Source organism: Pelophylax lessonae, assembly GCF_965119305.1.
Source record: "Pelophylax lessonae genome assembly, chromosome: 6".
NCBI lineage: Eukaryota > Metazoa > Chordata > Amphibia > Anura > Ranidae > Pelophylax > Pelophylax lessonae.
The window spans coordinates 165,352,617-165,367,747 of NC_138773.1; positions in this window are offsets into that span (position 1 = coordinate 165,352,617).

Consider the following 15,131-nt stretch of genomic DNA (forward strand, 5'->3'; position numbering starts at 1 on the left):
ATGCATTTAAATGTAGCAAATTCTCTTACAGGTATATGAGCTGGAGCATTTGGATGCCAGCATTACACTGACCACTATTCCTTCCTTTCCTGAACCTATGGTGAACTACAGAATGGTCCATTCCTCTTCTGAGACTACACCTGCTGGCTTATATACCACTTTGGGGGCTGGAAGCTGAGGAATAGTGTGTGCTGCAGCAGTTTGTTTAAATTTATAGTAGTGGATTGCATCCACACAAGCTCCTAATTACCTATCAAGTTCATGTCTAGGGTACCATTATAAAAGTCACCAATACTTCCCTATCTATTTCACAGTGGGTTGTGGCACTTCCGGCTAAGTCAAAGGACTCTCTACTTGGGAATAAGGGCACGTTCTTGACCCTTCAAAATGTATGCATACTGCTCTTTCAGCTATATTCTCTACTATCTCTCCTGATCATGATCAACATGTCAAGCAGACATATTATTTCCTACCCGAAGATCCAGCAGTGACCTCAGTGTCTTCCTTTATAGCTATAGAAGCATACATGTGAATTTCTGAATTTCAGAAGAGGTGTCACAAAAGATGCCATGCTATGAAATCTAATACATGGCTAAAGAGTTTCAAGGGTGGACTGAAGGCAATGAATGGAATGACCTATCCCTCCTGTAAGTTCCATCTAGTCCTCACTAACGGCTATGAGGATGCTATGGTAAATACCAGCAACTCCTAACTCTAGGGTCTAGACTGGTATGTGATGGCTTTTGGAATAGATGCTGGATAAATAGAAGGCTCAACCTGTCTTGCCCTTTATCCTCATACAAATAGTTAGCGGTAACTTTTCCCATCCAGTGTTTTTGCCTCTACTTCGGGAAAATATGCACTTTATTAGAAGCTCACACAACATGCTTCAGGGAAGCATCAATGCCTAGTTTCTGTAGTAATCCAATAAGGCAATTAGGTATTTTCTGTCAATTTCAATAAAGGCTGGTTAGTGCCTTCATTGATTGAAGGGCTGTATGTTATCAATCTTAAGCATGCCAAATCCCTTGGTGTCCCATTTAATTTTTTTCCAATCCTGCAAAAGTTTTGTTGTTCAAAATTTTCTCTGTAGAGGTGAGCTGTGGATCATAAGACTCCTGGTGATTACTGCAGTGTATTCTGAAATGATAGGGCTTGAATCACCATAGCTTAGTTAGTACAATCCCCAAAAAACTGCACTCTATTTATTATCTTAACAGACAAAACCTTAATCAGTCAACAAGCTTCCTGCCCCCAGGGGCCCCACTCTGACATATTTCATCCAACGGGCTTAATCACAACGGCCATGTGTGGATGTGTGACAGACTCCAAGCCGGCATATGATTCCAGCATATGAAGGCAGTGTTTGGAGATTTCGATTGGTACAGTTTTCCTTGGCTCTACAAACTACTACTGCTCCAATTGTTTTAGGGCTGCCTTGGCTTAGAGCCATTATTGCCCAAATATTATTACGTTGCTTTTTAAGTGCCTAAATCGGGAGTAGGCAACCTTTTGAGTCTAATGTGCTGAAAATAGTTTGAAAGAAATTGGGAGTTCCGCCCTAGTATTTCCCCACAATGTTCAAAACAATAACAATACCACCCAGTTTTAGAATCTGAGAATGAGGTGCGTGGGTAAATTACTCTGAGTTTTGTAATAGTAGCAGGTGATGGAAGCACATGCCCAAGTTGGCTGACTGGCCAGTGACTGGTTGTGATTAGTGAAGTAGGTTTGGCTCTGCCTCTGTGTCTGGAAATGTGGGCAGTGTGAGCTTCCTGTAACGGGTGGAGAGAGAAAGAGCGGAATCTGGAGGAGAGTACATGCCGGGGGGGGGCCTGGAGACTGAGACATGGGGGAGGCAGGTGGGCCACTGGGTAGTGCACACCACTGACCAATCACATATCCTATCCTCCTATCCTCATTACTAACACATTAGTGTCTGCTCCCATCACTGACTGATACACCACTGTCCTATCCCAAACACTGACTGACTGAAACACCGCTGTCCTATCCCCATCACTGATTGACTGACACACTGCTATCCTATCCCCATCACTGACTGACTGGCTCACTGCTATCCTCACCCCATCACTAACTGACTGGCACACCACTATCCTATCCCCATCACTGACTGACTCACATACTGCTGTACAATCCCCCTCACTGACTTACTGACACACTGCCAGAGCCAGGCAAGCATAAGGCTGCTTAGGCAACCACCTTAGGATACCAGGATAGGGGACAGCAGAATGAACCTTCGCCTGCATTGACAAAAATCCTTGCACCTCATGAAAAATTGTTTTTGTGGAGGTATTTTTCCTGACTTGGCAATATAGGACCTCAAGAAATAATATAGGCAGTCAGTACATCTGGGTGATCAGTTTTCATATATACAATACAGTATATACCATAGTTTGTCTTTCACACAGTCTAAATAATATACACTGATTTTTTTGTTTTTTTTGTTTTTCACCAGAGAAATAGAGCAGAACACATTTTGGCCTAAATCCATGAAGAAAAATTATTATTTTGCAGTTTTGTTTTTATTTCAGTCTTTGTGGTGAACAAATACCACCAAAAGAAAGCTCTATCTGTCTCAAAAAATTATATAAAATTAATTTGAGTACAGTGTTGCATGACTGTCATTCAAATTGGTACCACACAACCAACTATATTTCAGAAACTTTTCCCAACAGTATCTGCAAATTGTTGGAGGTGTCAGGTGAAGACCTTGAATCTGCTCTACATCTGGTGAACCTCTGTTCATCACATCCATCACATCACCTCTTCAGTTTGACCTTTCCCTAGACTTTACCCCCACACAATACATTCTGCCCTATTCTAGTCTACCTAAACACCATTACACACCTAAACACCTATACACCTAAACACCATTATATGACTATAACATCTGGGCTAGCTGGATTCATTACAGAACTACCACTGACTATTCAGGGTGGCACCTATACGTTATCCTATCAATGGCTGAGTACTACATTGAACAGTAATTTCATGGGGGACGATAAGCTCATCCTTGTTCTTTCTAGTCGTACATGAGACACTGTTATGGTGTGAGGTAGGTACTCCCCCCCCCCCCCCCCCCCGCCCTTCTGTGCCCCCACAACTCCCCTTTTTCCCCCACTTCTAGCCACCTTATTATTTTTCTCTCTTCTGTTACACTCTCTTTTTAGGGACAGAATCATATTTGTCACTGGAAAGAAATAGGTTTACTGAGACGGCTCTGCTACTTATACGCAGTGGTAGACTTAACCTCCTTTTTTGTTGCAACTTTTGCATTTTTGCTACTGCTAACTCTACTCACTGAACAATCCTTGTAATATCCCATTAAATAATTAATTCATCTTCAATTTGTCTTCAGGGAGCACAGTCTGTCCTACGGTTCTTTGGCTGTTTATATAAGTGTAATATTTTTGCATGTGAAATTTTCTCAATAAAATATTTTATGGAAAGAAATGTTAGCTGGAGTTTGGCTTTAATTTGTAAGTCAAGTCCATCTAAATCTGTTATTACATCAAACAGTACCATCTGCCCAGATTGACAATCTTATTGTTCAAGGGTGTCTCCTCTTGTGGAGTAGGGACACCCTAAGACTAGAAATGTATCACTGCCTGGATCAGCAGGTGGAAATAAAGGGACAAAATCCTAAAAAGAAAAATGAAAACAAATGCAGGCACCATATTTAGGATTGGTAACTGCAATATATAACATTTTTTGCTTTGGTTATAAACTAGTTGTAAAGTCAGAGTAGGATTACTGCCAACCCTTCTGTTATACCAAGGTATACTACATAGTGTGAATGTTTATTTAAATAAAGCCGATAAATAGCTTATTTCACATTGCCTCTTTGCGGTCAAATGACCTTCTGCCACTCTCCTTCCCTGATCTAAGGGCTACAGTGGGAGGGGCTGAGATCCCTCTCTGACATCATCCCATCAGTCATGTGACCTTTGTGCTGTCTGCTCAGCCCCTCTTGCTGTAGCCCTTAGATTGAGGGAGGAGAGCAGTAAAAGGTCTCGTGACTGCACAAAGGCAATCGTAAAGAAGGTAATATACCTTGGTATACCATAGGGGCTGACAGTAATCCTACTCTGACTTTACTGCCAGCTACTAATAGTGGCAGGGGAGGGTCGGGGTGGAAATTGGTCACACACAGGAGCTGATAGGCAGAGAGGGAGAGGGGGAGAGAGGAGAGACTGCAGGAAGATGGAGGCATGTAAACTGACCACGCTATCATGTATCAGCACCCATGATTACACTGCTCGGTTTACATAGGGGGACACAGGAACAGGCAGGATCAACCAGCTTTTTTACAGCATAGAAAGGGACAGATAAGACAGCAAAAGCACTATGCTGTTTACCCTCCTTTAAAGGGAAAGGGTCTCTCATTTTTTTAGGGTTACAACCTCTTTAATGCCATACCACATTAACAGCCACTGACAGGTGGGGAGGTAGCATGCCACCCTGCTACACAGCATAAAGAGACAATTACTCTGCCCGTTTTTTAAAAATAGGTTAAAACCTTACTTTTTACAGAGGAAGTAAAGCTTCCTCTGTAACTTGCACCTATAAGTATTGTAAATATCTCTAAACATGCATCGTTTAGGAGATATTTACTTTGCATGCAACTAGTGACATCACTGGCGCATGCGCTCTAAAGGAATGGCCCGTGCAGTTCCTTCAGAGCCCGGTGCCATGAACAGCGGCTCCTGTGCGCATGCGCTGGAATGACATCATTGTGGTCTCGGCCAATCAGATGGCCAGAGGACACGAACCCGGAAGGAAGATGGGTGAACGTGTCATCCATGTCAGCGGTGAGCCACTGCGGGGGCTTCATTCTAAGGTAAGCCCTGCGTTCCCGGAAGGAGACAGTGTTCGCTTGTTTCTGATGTGGTTTACATGCGTTTTTACCCCTTACTATGTGTGAGTATTTTTAATCCTGTATTCAAATAAAAGTATTTTGTGGACTTCACTATTTTGGTCCATTCCTTCCTTTTGAGCATCATCGGATGGTTTCATATTACTGGAGGTTTATTGACCCACTTACTTCAGAGGCGCATCTATCCACTGAGTAACCCTAGAAGGGGACACACTGCTGAAAGACTACTGGTTTTCAAGTTCTATTAACCATTTAATTTTGGTGAGTGGATCCCCAAAAGGGTTTTTGGAGCACCTTTCCACTGTGTGAAGCACTTTAAGCACCTTCTTTTTGGATTTCAGCACCTTATTAAAGCTGCACTTTGAGTGGGACTGTTTACCAGATTCTTTGCACTTTAACACCAGTTATTGTATTTTGATTGTTTTATAAACAGCATTATTGCACTTTATGCACAAGATTATTGCGATCTAGTTTTGGCACTATTGCACTTTAATTTTTTCAGAAAGTGAAGGCATTTATTGTTATTATTTGGTATAGCACTATTGCACTTTACACTATTTTAAATACCCACTTTCAATAATTGACGTTCTTTATATTTACCCATTCTTTGATACTTGCACTATTGCAAGCGCTGTTTTTGGCATTTTATACAGATAATTTGGTTGGTTGCAAGATGACTGGTGAGTTAGGCTGGGAATTGTCTTTAATTTTGTTTGACATGCGTCACCCTTCTCCATGCTCCATGCAAAGGCCAGCTATAGGTGGGGTAGTGGCCAGTAGTTTGTACTGATGTAATATTTGTGAGGGGACGCACTGGACACCTTTACTGCCATTGTACTATGTGCTGGGTGTACAGTGCGCCACTGTGCCTTTAAGGAGGGGTGGGCTCCCTCCAGGTTCATCTGTCCTCTAACTATCCATTAGAATGCATTTGCTTCTACTATGGAGGCTCTTATAAATTTACAGAGTTATGGCTGCAGACGATACTGGGTGTTGGTACAAATGTTTGCTAACTAAACCGCTGTTTTTAACAACCTAGGCGGTAATCCCGAGCGTGACTCGGGGTGGATTTTTCATTGCAGGAGCGGTAACCCCGAGTCACGCTCGGGGTGGATTGCAGAGAGCTCTTACCTTATCCTGGCGATCCAGCGATGATCTCTCATTGCTGAGATCGCCAGCCGAGAGTCCCGCCGCTCCTCCGTCCACCGTCGGTGTGATCACTTCCTAGTTCCGTTCCCTGCAGCAGCAATGCTGCATGGGAGCGGAACTAGGGAGGGAAATTCAAAAAAAAAAAAAAAAAACGTTGCACAAAACACATTTTATATTTTATATTATATATATACACATATATATATATGCCGGTATATATATATATATATATGCATATATATATATGTGTATATATATATATATATATATATATATATATATATATATGCACACACACACATATATATATATAAAATTATATTATTGATTCAATTATAATTCATGCGTTATATATTATATATATATATATATATGTGTGTATATATATATATATATATATATATATATATATATATATATATATATATATACACACACACACACACATATATCTATATATAATATATAATGCATGAATTAGAATCTAATCAATAATATAATTTTATTATATATATTATATATTAAATAATAAAATTATATTATTGATTTGATTATAATTCATGCATTTGTGTTTCAAATGTATCACATCTGGGATGTCTACTAGACTCTTGTTTTGGTCAGGTTTAAGTCAGTAATTACTAAGAATTGTAGGCCTATAATACATAACGCCAAATTTCCATGAAAACAGTTGTACTGCTATTGGTATGTAATTCCTGAAATAATCATACCGCCAGGGAGGTTAACAAAAACTGTTAGACAGAAGAATTTAGTTGGTTGCAGGCTGGCTGGTGAGTTGAGCTGGAAATTTTCCTTGGTTTTGTTTGACATGCATCGCCCTGCCCTGTGTTCCTTGCTGCAAAGCATTTTAGAGGTGGGGGTAGTGGCCAGTAGTTTGTACTGATGTAATATTGGGAAATAGAAATGGTTTGGAACCACTCAAAACGCCAATTTCTGTATGATGCACATATGTTTTAGCCCCCAAGTACCTAGTTTCGCTTATATCAATAATAGACCTAATTTGCCATGTCCACTGGTTAGAGCTGAATTACCATTAAAGTTTTAACAAAGTCTTTTTTTTTTTAAATTAGGAAAGCAAACATGCTATACTCACCTACTCTGTGCAGCCCTTATCCTCCTCTCCTCTGGTCCCCCCCCTCCGGCGATCTTGGCTCCTCCTCTTCATCATGTGTCCCCATAGCAAGCCGCTTGCTATAGAGGCACAGTGTCTGCACACTCCCGAGCTGTGTATCTGTTGAACCAAGTTCCATAGACTTACACAGTGGGATTTAGCCCCACCCCCCACTTCCACCTCGCTGCCAATAGTTCCTGCTGCTTTTCGAGTGGTGCGAAAAGAGGAAGAGAGTGTAGAATAGATGCAGCCATGCACAGCGCTGAATCTATTCTCATGGGGAATGTTTGTAGGCGCAAAGGCAGAGTCTCTCAATATGGGACACTTAGCAAACATAGTAACAGGTAGCTGAAAACATTAAAGCAATGGGTTAAATGTCCTAAATGTCCAAACACAAGGGCAGGCTGGTCCGGGAGCTGTAGCTGGCTCTGGAAATAGGACGAGACAAACTAAAAGGAGAAGCAGCACTAAGTGCAGTAGGACTGGTATGATTTATTAAATGACCCCCCTAGGGGTAGGATAGAGATAAAAAAAAAAGCTCATCATTGACGGGGTTTCGGGACACTACAGGGTGGGTAGATCCACCGCCCGATGGATAGCTGTGTGTGCTTATGAGAGGAGGAGGAGGAAGTCAGGCGATGTCTCTCAAAGCCTCTGTAGATAGCAGCATGGAGCGCAGCGTGGAGCGCAGCGTGGAGGGTGCCGTTGAAACATGATGATGTCAGCTGGACCAGGATGCAATGCAACACATTTCAGAGCATGAGCCGTGCTGTAGTAGAGAATGCGCACTTCTTTCTCAAGCTAAAGATTGTCTGTAATTGGTAATTGCGGCGTTTGAAATGCAGGGGAAAGCCGCCTAGTACCAGCAAGCGTCAGCTTGGAAACAAACGTCTTGGGCTCTTCCTCCCATGGAGGACCATGACCAATACACATCGGGATCAGCTGTATCTCATGTGAGTGGATATTATTTTTAATTTCAATAAATTGTATACGAATACACTATGAGGAGTTTATCGTTTTTCTACATATATCCATTGATTGCTGAACTTGCTGCCTATGGTCCACAAGAGGATCTATGACATAGTTGAATGCTGAGCACTTCCCTATGAGCCTGCTTTTGAATTTCCACTGAGACATTGTGCATCTGTGGCCGAATGTTATCACTATCATGCTTATATAGATCTCTGTATTGGGGGGTCTATATTTTCTGGTAAGCAGCAGTGTGATCAGGTGTGGTGAAAGCAATTTTACTAAACTATAGAACATCTTTCACTATTTGTTCATATGGAAGGTTCATCACTTATGGACTTTGTTTATTTTAGCGCTGCACCATCCTTGCATATTTTGCAATTTGTTGTTGATTGACAATATTGTGCTATCGGCTATCTTTTTATAGTACTTTTATAGCCTCATTTTTATTCGCCAAGTGCAGCAATTATTACACCAATATACTACATGGTCGGACGAACAGCAGTGGAAGTCATTGATAGGGATATATTTTCCCTTTTACTGTAATAGTTTTTTGTCTGTGATGGACAAATTTGCAAGTTTTGCACAATGGTTTACGGCATTGAAACATGGCTATTAAGGGGATTAGACAGAACTAGGTAGTGAATATATGGGAACAGTTGGATTTGAGCTTACTCTGTGCTAATTTGTTCTTAAGATTAGGAGCCCTTCTACATGTAATTTTGGGTTTTTGGACAATGGTATCTTGTTAGTGGGAGTCTTGAAGGATGGCTAATGTTTCTAAATAATAGATTCCATTTTGGGGTGTTTATTGTGGAAACGTGTGATAAATCTGATCGGATTTTCCTTTTCACTGGTTGGGATTATTGATTGTTTTCCCTCTAAGTAGGTCCAGTATGTCGTGTTTACTAGGCCTCAGGATATTCTTTATCCATAAATCTGGGGAATGGATGTATATAAGGAATTAACATTGAGTGAGACCCACAATTAGTTGTTTTCGAATGTATAGGGGTGGAGGAGTTCTGATAGGTGGGTACCATCTCTGATGTACGACTGTTGGTTTTGTGCAAGAGGCTGATAGAAAACATCTATGTATTGGGAGAAACCGCTAGTAATACTGTTCATAGCTGCAACTATCAGACTGCCGAGTGGAACTTGTTGGTTTTTGTGTCATTTTGGTAGGTGGTAAATATATAGTGTTTTAGGAAATTCTTTGCGTAAGAAAGAAGCTTCAGATTTATCTATAATCCCTTCAGTAAGTGCATTTAAAATCGGAGGGTTGGCTTTGATTTTGAAATCTGGTAGAATGTTCTTGGATAACTTATGATAGGTGTGGGCATCAGAGAGTAGTCTAGTTGCTTCAATGAAATAATCAGATCTGTCTTGGAGTACTACGCAGCTGGTTTTATGATAATGTCAGTGTCATTGTCTGTAAGGGCTTTTAAGGCAAGAGTTACATCTGGTTTTAAATTATTGAGGATGTACTTTCTGTTGTCATGGGTCTGAAGACATAACTTCTTGAAGTCAGAGTAGACTACTCTATAAAAGGTTTGCAGGTATGGACCTATCCACCGAAGCTGCGAGAGACACCGGTCGACTTCTCTCGGAAGCACACACAGCTATCCATTAGGCGGTCGTGCGGATCTACCCACCTTCTGGTGTCCTGGACCCCCATCAATGATTAGCTTGTTTTATCTCTATCCTGTGAGTAGCCCCTTAGGGTGGTCATTTAATAAATCGTACCAGTCCTACTGCACTTAGTGTCGCTTCTCCTTTTTGTTTATCTGAATCTATTCTTCCCTTTATTCCCTTTTACACAGAGAAGGGTGAGGCAGAGGTATAGAAAACATTTTTTTTTACCTTAATGCAAGGAATGCATTAAGGTAAAAAAAAAAACATTTTTAGCTTTAGTATCACTTTAAGCAAATTAAGCATGTGCTTGGGGGCCCAAGGGAAGAGGGTCATCCAGAGTTTTTCCCCAAGATATCATGCCCTTAAAGAGGACTGATCCTTTTTGCCCCCATCAAAGTTAGATTTTTTTAATTAAAATGATTTGAGTGAATGTTTTCATTTTTGTTAACATCAGACTGTGAATTATTTTTTAATCATATTTTATTTAGAACAAATGTCCAATCTCCCCCACTGAGCTATTGTGTTCTGACAGGAGGGCTGCCCCCCACTAGAACACATAGGTCAGCGCTGTCAGCCATTGGCTAGGAGCGCTGATCGGATGCAGATGGCAGACCTTTTTTTGGGCATGCTCCTTTGACAGAAGCCGGAGATTCGTCCGGCTTCTGTCGGACCGGCTGTTGTACACACGGGCTGAATGTAGGCCGGCTTCTATTAAACTGTCTGATACCATCCAATATTTGAACTTTGTGTACAGGGCTTAAGGGCAATTTATCTGCGAGCCACAAACTGTCCTGGACACCTGTCCACTGGCTGCCTGGGTCTCTCCATCTGGACTGACGCTACACCTGGTCAGAGCTTCCATCTGCTAATTTCACCTTTATGCTGTGGACACCAATGCAGATACCATCACAGAGAATGGAGGACAGTTAATTTTAGGGTATCAACCCACCCTTTGACCTCAATTTGTTTTATTTTGCATTTTCATTGCAGTGTGAACCTGACTTGTTACACACATATACATATATATTTTTTCCTCCAATAAACATGGATGTTCTTATATGAGGAGTTCTTTCAAGTTCTTTCCGATCAGGATTTCCAGTGGATGTTTTTACCTTTTTAGCCTGCTCCTTTTAGCACTTGAATACACTTTACTGTGGAATTTTGTTTGTTCCTCCTTCCCAAGGAGAATTTTTTTCATAGCAGCTTGGGATTATTCAGGCAAGGTCAATTTTGCCATCACTATTTTGTAGGTGCCAGATTCTGGATTGTGAATTAGCTGTTTAAATAGGCCGCTTGGTGCCAGGATAAGTGACAGTTGCGCGTCCACAAATTATCTCTGCACATCTGCGGCTGGCACATGCGCATTGGTGTGCGCCTTGAAACTGCAACTGCACTATGGTGGAGCCTATCCTGACATTATGACATGAACAAATTTGGGGGTTCTATACACCCTGTGAACAATAAAGATCTGAATAAGTCTATGCGATTGGTAAAGAGAAACTAGGGGGAGAGACCAAAGGATCTCTTCCCAAACCTCCTTAGAAATGGGGCCAATATCCTGTTTCCCCCTTGCCCTGGTAAGAATGGAAAACTTCAATAGAAATTTGTCTAGCAAGATGATGTACATATCAGAAATAAGGCCCTTAGTATATTGTTGCTTGTCCTACTCTGTGTAGGAGAAAAGGACACTACAGCTAAGGGAAATTGGGCTTGTAACGCATGGCGCAGTTGGAGATACTGATAACACCACCTTGGCTGTAGGGAATATTCAGTCCTCAGCTGACTAAAAGATTTTGAGGGAACCATTATCATATAATTGGGTTAAGGTATAAACCCAAGCTCTCTCCCATCTCTGGAAACCCTGGAGAATAGAAAGCTCAGGGAGCTTATTGTTACCCCAGATAGGAGTATATTTAGTATGAGAAGAAATCCCCATAATTTTCTTAACAGCATTCCACAACTTATACATTAACACCAGGGTGGGCATAGTAGTAGGTGGAATCAAAACCAAAATCAATTGTAAAACAATTTTACAGTAAACATATTTTGAACTATTGTTTTTCAAAGAAGTTATTTTTCTCCTCATTTTTACATAAAAGGTCTCAACAAGGTGCTTGATTATAATTGATTTCCAATGTATAGAATAATATAAAGGTTTTTATATTATCTAGTGGTGGGATCTGCCCTGGGATTTACCTGAAAAAATGAATACATTGTCAAACTTTCATTTCACATTCAGCAATTTTTGGGGTTGATTTTTCAAAGGTAAATAGGTGGTTCACTTTGCAAGGAGGTTTGCCCCAAAGCTTTGTGATCATGGTGAAGTTTCACTTTGCAAAGTATACCCAATTATGTGCATGGAAAATAAAGGAAAAAAACAGCATTTTTTTCTTACACATGATTGAATGATAGAAGTCAGCAGAGCTTCACCTTATTCACTAAGCTCCGGGGAAAATTCCCTTGCAAAGTGCAACTTCCATTGCAAAGTGAACAGCCTATTTGACTTTAGCAAATATCCCACCGAGTCCTAATTTCATGTAAGTTCAGGTTGAGGGGGAACCATTGTTGGGCAGTGCACAGGCATCATTTGCCCTCAATCTTGCCCTGCCACCAGTGAATTCAAGCAGGTTTAATGTTACAAACATATTACTTAAAGTTCTTGTAGCTGGTCCTCTTCCAGCAATGTTCCTGCCAGCTCCTAAGTTGCCTCACTGGTATCCTGGAAATATTCTGCCAGGGGACATATTGCCTCTTTGGGTGGTAAGCAAACTAAGGATGGGATACAGCCAAACCCCTGTCAGAAAGACTCTGCTCATTGGCAAACATAGTCATGGTATGGTCCAGTTTACTCTGTTTTGCTCAGTTCATGACTCTATATATTGATAGGATTGGGGGGGGGGGGGGTTAAAGTTACAGAAAAGTGCTTTAAAGCCAAGACGAAAAGTATTCCTTATCACAGACTAAACTCCAACACTGTTTAAATTCACTTGGCTCACAAAGCACTCTGAGAGCAATTTAAAGATATAAAACTGATTTTTAATTATGGAAGCATTAGGTTGATATAGGTGACTACTAATAAAAGGTACAGAATAAATATTGCAGTAGTTTTTTGCCTTTGCAATTAAGGTGAATTTTTTATGATGTGCAATTACTTCACCATAGGGTTGCTCATGAAATGGTGGCTGAACTGAGTATAAAGTTACTGGGCTGCACAACAGGTTATCAAATGTGGCACATCATTAGTCGATGTTAGTAGAGATAAAGGTTTCCTTAGTAACACTACATTTGTACAGTGAATGTATGATGTTTAACTATTTTAGGAAAGATGATCAAGAATTTAAATGGCAAATGTTGTGGATGAAAATAGCAAAGGTTAGCATAAAACTTAAAAAGCATTGATATACTTTGCTACAAAGAAGAAAATGTTCACACATTTCATTGTCAGTAATGCTAGGATTAAAAAGTAGATCATGGCAAAATTTAGATACATTTGTTAATGTTCAAATAAAGTTAAAGTTTTTCTAGCACTCCCCAAGAAGAGCCACTGAATAGTTTGTGGCTTTCTGCCTTGTTCCAGTGATGACCCACTCTGTACCTGGACTGGGGTAACCAACAACACACCTGGAACCATTTACAAAAGCCTTTATTAACAAAAATGCCCCATGAGGAACAAAGACACATTAACCAGTTCCCGTCCAGGCCTAAAGTCAAATGACGACCGGGCAGGACCTTTGTTGTTCCAGATGGATGTCATATGATGTTCTCCTGGAACATGCCTCGTGTGTGCCCCACGGGCCGCACTGCGGAGTGATGTATCAATGGCTGTGTCTACTGGATACAGCTGATGACAGATCACTGTACCGGTGTAACGTTAGAAAACCATACCTCGTTAGAATTCCATACCCACGTCACTTCCTGTCAGAAACAGCTGAGCAGCGTAGCAGTGCGCATGCTCAGAGCCCCGGATACATCATTAAACAGCAGAGAAGTTGACAAGTGCGCATGCTCGGAGAAAATTAAATTATAACGGTAGTGTGTGTAATGTTACACAGCGGTTACATTAAAACAGTTCGGCTGCAACATGAGTCATCTCCGCTCCTATCCCTGTCACTTCCCTGATGTCGGCTACTAAATATAAAAGTGGCGGCGGGTGTATGAAATGTAAATGACGGAGATGTTGGCTCCGTGTAATGTTCTGGTACCTATGGTACCCTTATTTCCATTTCTCTCCTAACATTGCGTCCCATCTTGCTATCCAAATGGAACGCATACACCTTTAAAGGCAATGACATCATCGCCGAGCGCCGCTATGAGCGGCTATTTCAATCGCCGGTTTGCTCTCACTCATTGCTCGATCAAACCGCATGTTCACCTTATCTTGTCTTGTGCTGCCGGAGCTTCTAGCTATACCCTTTGCCTGAACTGAACCGGAACCTCGCTACCGATCCCGTATCTCGCTACCGGATCACTCCTTACTACTGGACCTTGCTACTACTAACTATCTAGTGATAAGTACCCCGCAGGGGATTCCTTCCTAAACCTATACTTTCACTATCATCTACTGCATATTACAAAGACTATTACTATCTAAGCTATTTCTATCATCTGCATAGATTGTTAGCTCTTGGGACTACCATCATCTATCATTGCACTAGGTTACTCTATCTTGTATACATTCTGCTGTCCCCTACCATCTGTACTATACATGATTGCTAGAACCTATCTGCATACTACCATCACCTACCACTCTCCTGAATACTATTACTGAGTGCTCACCATACTATCGCCTGTCTCTCACCTCTATACTATCATATATTCTATCACTCCAGGAACATCATATTGAGTGTATGTATATTGCATAACAGGCTGTGCACGGTGATGAAGTCCTGAGAGTTGGATATGTTGTTCAACAGAATCTCTACACGACTACTGAGTGTAACAATTCTGCAGCTGCAAATCCATTCATTAACAAAAAACGCATGAGCGTTACACTCCGTGATCCGCTTTTATATTTATTAGCCGAGATCAGGGAAGTGAGAGGGATAGGAGCGGAGATGAGTCATGTTGCAGAGGAGCTGTTTTAATATAACGGCGGCAAGTGTAACGTCACACACTCTACTGTGATAAATCCATACCCTCCGTAGGTGCACCGGAAGTGACGAGGGTATGGTTTTCTAACGGGTATGGTTTTTTCACGGAACACCGGGCCACTACGGGTACCATGTGACCAATCACAGCAGATCACATGACAATTGTAAACAATGGATGGCTTCCTTTCATGCCATTCATTGTGTACAATTGTGTTGCTAGCTGTGATTGGTCACAGTGATCACACGGTACAGACAGGGCAAATCA